This window comes from Cygnus olor, chromosome 13 (genome assembly GCF_009769625.2).
Source record: "Cygnus olor isolate bCygOlo1 chromosome 13, bCygOlo1.pri.v2, whole genome shotgun sequence".
NCBI classification, from domain to species: Eukaryota; Metazoa; Chordata; class Aves; order Anseriformes; family Anatidae; genus Cygnus; species Cygnus olor.
The window spans coordinates 21,340,410-21,346,409 of NC_049181.1; positions in this window are offsets into that span (position 1 = coordinate 21,340,410).

A 6,000-nucleotide genomic window follows, 5' to 3' on the forward strand; every position below is an offset into this window, starting at 1 on the left:
GCCTTGGTGCAGCATAGCCACTGCGCCTCTGCAGCAGGGAGAGAGCATGAGCGTATGCTGCACCTAAGACTATAAGGAATGGATTTCTTTTTACCATGTGGAAAGGGGAAGTGGTTTTAATACCTACTGAACTATTGGTGCTGGATTCTTAGCAATATGTTCACTTTGTGTTGCTTTTTTCCCCCCCTCTCAGAGAAAGCCTCACATGAAATCACAACATGCATTCTGCTCACACTTGTGTGGTCTCTGAAGTTTGAAGTATATCTGATAGCTGTTTTTGACAATGTTCACAAAAAGGTTACCTTTCTCTAAAACTGCCCCCTGTCTATGGGGAGGAGATGTTCCCCTCAGTGCCAGCTGCAGGCTCCCAGCAGCACAGCTCTGTTCATTTCTGCTGAAGGCCGTGTCTGGCGCTGCGTCAGGCCCTGCTCAGCTGGGTGCATGCTGGGAAGGAGGCATGGGCTGGGAACAAAGCTACAAGGAGTGCCAAGAGCTGCCTGCTCCCAGGTAAGCTGGAGCCTGGCCCCAGCACCAGTAGAGCCTGCTCTATGCTGCATCGAACTGGTTTTGCGAGCGGAGCGTTGCGATGCTGCCACTCACCCGCGGTGGCGATGTTCTGCATGGCCCTTGCCTCCTTTCTTGCTGTTTCTATTCCTGCAGCAGCTGCTGCTTCAGATCCTAGCTTCACAGGCACAAAGCAGATCTGCAGCCTCAACCTCCAAGAGTATTGGTGGGATAGGGCAGTGCAAGGTACAAGCTCAGGCTTTGCCAGCCCCAGCCTGCTTGCTCTGCCGGGGCTGGGAACAGGCGTGATGGAGCGCTGGAGCCCTGTGGTAGCGCCCCCATAAGATAACAGCTCTGTGATATATAGTTTCCCTTCCAACCCTGTACTTTAGATACAACTTCCTGCTTGAATTTGAAACTTCCTGCTGAAATTTCTCTGAAAAAGTTAGCGTGTTTTCTGTAAGAGTGGAAGTGGGAGATGCCCTCTGTGCAAAGCCGGGCTTCTTCACAAAATAGTTTCTTCTCTGAAGCTGACGCACGTATCTCCAGAAAGTCAGCCATCTATGTAGATAAAAACGCAAAAGAGAGAGTACTGACATTTGCTCTACTTTGCTCTTACAAGCCCAAAGAATACACTGAGTCGTTAGTCCATCTATTGAAAAACAAGTTTGTTTTTCCACATCAAACAGATTTAAATCTTGAAAGCCTCACAAAATGTGTAAATCTCATCTCCTGCCACCTCCCAACAGCCGATCACTGTGCCACTCATCACCAGCAGCAGCTGATGGGTGCTCCTGTGTGTAACTTGGTACTGCAAACCAGTGACAGCAGCAGCAGGGCTGGCAGCAGTGGGACAGCAAAGCAGCACCTGCTGCACCTGCACCCTGCTCCTCGCTTCCTAAAATCTGCTTACAGGCACAATATCCCAGCCAGCGCAGGATTCAAATGATGTTTTGAGTGTGTTTGAATAACATGCCTGTGGCCAAGCGCCTTCTCCCCTACCTTTGCTTCTCCCTGTGAGCTGGGAATGTGCTTTCCCAGCAGTGTCACAACACGAGCTGGCAGAGGGCTTTTGCAGGAAGTTTTGCAGCTGTGTGCTGCAGCCCGGTCTCTGATCCCTTCACCTCAGCACAATGGTTTCTTTTTTTGGCATTCCACGTGATTGCCCCAGTCTTGACTCAGCAGTTTGCTGGCGCAGCAGCATTTAATAGTTTGGTTTCCTACCACCACCTCCTCCAGAAAAGGAGCCGCTCAGAAACACCGCCATCTGCTCGGAGCGAGACTGAACCGCAGCTTTCTTACATTTTTAGATAGCAATCGATTGTTTCAGGGCTCCAGCAACAGAGCTCCTGGGAGTCACACGTTTCCAATACCATACACAGCTGAAGCGCTTCAGCTGCCAGCTGTGCTGGACAATGTTTATTCTTCATTAAAGTGCCCAGGCGCAGCAAATCCCTATTCCACTGCCCAGCACAAGGAATGGGGCTGCACGAGATGGAAAACCTCAGCAAGCAGCTGTATCCCTCACAGTGGTCAGCACAGCCCCACATTTCATCCACCCACCAGTGGCTCTGTGACCTCCTTGCCGTGCCAGCCTCTCCCTGCTCTGCTCCCTTGCACAGCAGTGCCAAAGCCTTCCCCTGCCTCCCAGAGAAGCATCTCTGGAAAAGACATGCAAAATAGCATGTTGTTTAAGCAAGTTTCTAAAAGATTGAATAAAAACACATCAGAATAAAGCAGTAACTACTGCATGTCCTAGGTATTTTTTTCTTTTTGCACAAGCTGTACTCTTCTGCACCATGGATCAGAAGCATTAGGTTACTCGGTGCTCTGTTAAACTCCAAACACTTTGCTTCCACCATCCATCGATTTTTGCAAGTCTCCAGATTAAGAAAAATCTGATTACAAACCTAATATCCAACCAGCTGAAACTGCTAAAGGATTCCCACAGGATGAAGCAGATGCTGGGCATCAAGCATATGACGTGAATGAAAGCCATAAAACAGCCTATATGTTTGAAATTAGGCATGAATTTATATGCCTTGATGAAACAAATTCTAAATACGAAATCATAACGTATCGCAGATGTCTTCAGTACATGTCAATACCTTCTTAAAACTACTGACATCAAACTTGCAGTAAAAATGTAATGCTGTACAGAAACATTGCAGTCCTTGTGTTCAAATCCAGCAGTAAATGGAAGGAATGTCTTTCAAAAACAGGATCAGCTTGCCATCCACCAGTGGCTCCCAAAATCATGCCAAATGCAAAATCATTTCTCTAGTAAGCAAAAGGGAAGGCATTTTTTTCTGCATCATGGTCATAATTGTTCAGGCCTCTACCATTAAAGGAAAACCGGTGACCACAAGAGCTGGATCTTGTGTTACTGGGGTCCAGCTATCACATAAATGCCACCATCTTTAAGTTGCCACGATGCACAAATTAATTATTCACAACAAATAAGAAGTAATGAATATTTGTCAGAGCTTGAATCCTACCAGTACTGAACATACCAGCTTTCCACAGAATTTAAGAGAAATCAAACAACCTCTGACCCCAGCCAGTACAATTTTTTTCTAAGGAAAGCTGGAGGGTTTGTTAACAGAGGGAGAGGAGCACAGTTCATTTTGTTCCTTCCAGAGCTACCAACAGAAGACAGGCCTTGGGAACTGCCCAAAAATGCTCCCTTTAGGGAGAATACTGCCAAAACCAAGCTTCTGTCAGTTGGCTGGGCCAGAGGAGAGTATCACTATGCAAGAACACACTGCTTTGCAAAACCCCAGACAACCCTTGTGGATAACCACCATGTTCAGACACATGAAGCACATAGGTTTTGCTGAGCTAACTCCAAGACGGCCCTTGTCCTCTTGCAACTTCAGCTTTCTGCTAGTTACTCTTACAGCCAGTTTGGGGCTAACTTCATGGCAAGAAGAATTAGGCTCATACGTTGTTTTCCATAGCTCCAGGGGAGGAACCGTCCTCTCATTTATCCTGATTGATACAGCAAGCAAGAAGTAAACTCCTGAATAAAAAGTACATACAACACATCACGGTAAAATAGCATAACACCACAAAATGCATGTGGAAAGTGGTTGTACAGCAAGGATGGAAATACAGGGAGGGTAAAGCAACCAGGTGCAAACAAGCAAAGAGATGAATCTGTGTTCTGATATTAATGAAGATATTTCTGGTGCAAAATAATGTATTTCTCACTGTACTAAGTTATATAAACTGGTTTTTAATCCTACACCAGTTGCTAATTTCAGTCTGTGTTACTGAACAGAAACCGATTCACTTGTTATGGTATCTGCCATTTCATTTCACATTTCCCTAAATTGCTGTAACGGAAACAAAGTAATCGGTCTGCCCTTTACTTGTGCAGAACTTCTTGTAATTTCGGTCTGTTTCCTAGTACAAAGCAAAAGATCAAAAATGTTCAGGATTCTTCACTCAGAACAAGGAGATATTTGAATACAGCAATGTTTATAAATAAAGCTACATGTCCTGAAGTCAACGTTCCAGTTAACACAAAATACAACATTCCAGCACACAAAGTGCCTGAAACATACCAAACATTTTCTCCTCCTTCTATTAATTAAAGCCCAATTATGTCTCTATCCTAATATTCAAATCCTCTTAATGTAATTGCTCATAACTCCCTGAGACACCACTCTTTATAGACAGGACTTTGCACCAAAGCAATGAAGCATGAGGAAATGTAAAAGCACCAGAGGCAGGGCCCTCCCAAGCCTCTGAAACGTCCTGTTCTTCACAACAGAACTGAGAAAGATGAAAGACTTGCTACTTTCAGAATTAGTGGTTTTAGCTCTGATGCTGTTACCTGATGCTCCCCTGCAGCCTGCAACAGGTGCTGGCTCGGGTATGAAGTTTATTTTGGTAGGTAACTTTTCTGTAAATTAAGCCCAAAGGTTGAATAAAAAATATACTATTTCTGTGTATTTTGAAATGACATGAATTTTGATGTTCACACACAAGATGTTTAGGCAGATGTACCTACATGTATGTATATACACAGTAGGTTGGTTCTAGGAGAACTTGTGAATCACAGCAAGAAATGTAAAGAAATAGAGAACAAATCTGACCACACAAGCACATAAGCATGGATCCCCCATAGCACAACTCACTATTTTCAGTGGTGATCCTGCCTTGCCAGGTGTTGTTTTATGGTGCTTTTTGAAAAAGTACAAAGTATTTTACCATGGAGAAGTATGGTATTACAAGTACACAATGGAGAATATTTAACTGACCTTTCACCACCAATTGCATTATTTCTACTTCCTCAGGACTTCATACCACTTTCTTATCTACACCATCTATACTCCCACTGTCTCCTTGTATCAGATTAATGTGTTTTATTGTCCTTGAAGAGAGCTGTCATTTTCTTTTCTCACGACTGGGCATGTCTCCTAGTTCCTGACTATTCAGATAGGATTTGCAGTTTTCCTCCAGCACCAGATGCAGGAATATCTTATTCCAGAAGAGCCTTTCCTTGCTGGACCCAGAGCTCCTGCTTACTCAGAGCATCCTCCTGCCATTGCTTTTTCTGTCTCCCAGTCTCAGTCTCTTCTTCTTCTTCCCCATATCTCACTTCTTTGCCAGACCAGTCTTGTCTTCTTTTCATTTTCTTTTTTCTCTTTTCTCCCCTAATCAATACTCTGCAGGCCGCAGTCCAGCATACACCACACTTTATACCTTCATCCAGCCTCAAGTCAAGCAGGTTTCTTGCCTTCCCTGCCTTCCTACCCCACTGTCCTTTCCCCAGGTTTGCACCAGGCAGCCGCTTTCTCCCACCTTCGCTCTGCATTTTGGCATCAACAAAACCAGCAGCAAAGCATCCCAGCTCTCGGTGCCGGTGCCAAACCCCACCCCGCTCAGCGGAGGCAATTACGGGAAATGTTTCTGTCCAGTCATCGCACCAGCTTGCCAGGGCTGAATCTGCTCCAGCATTAGGGACACAAATATCCCCCAAAAGCTGTGGCTGCTGCCTGTGGGGCAGACGATGGATCTACCACCACCCTGGCAGGGCAGCTGGAAATGGGGGCACCACACAGGGCACTGCAGCCGCCATTTCGTGACGAGAAGCCTGGCTCACCCATCTTACGCTCTTGCCATGCCTGCCCTGCTACCCAACTTCAGTGTTTTGTTTTAGCTCATTTCTCACCCCTTTATTACTTTATTTAACACGGCAGGTGTTTTAAAGCTTTATTTTTTTGCAGTGAACACCTGTGTATGGGGTGCCCTGGTGGACGCACCTTCCCTCAGCTCTCCTCACGCAGCCCAGCCTCCCCTGAGGCTCAGGCCACGACTTTGATGCCAGGCACAGAACATCTTTTCCCTCAGCCTCGCTTCTGGAAGGGGCTCAGATGCGCCCAGAAACACCATTCCCTTCTGCCTGGGAAAGGCGAGCACGGACGGAAACCCCCAAGGATCCCTACATGAGGAAGAAGCGCGATCGTGCCGCGGGAAGTCCCGCCC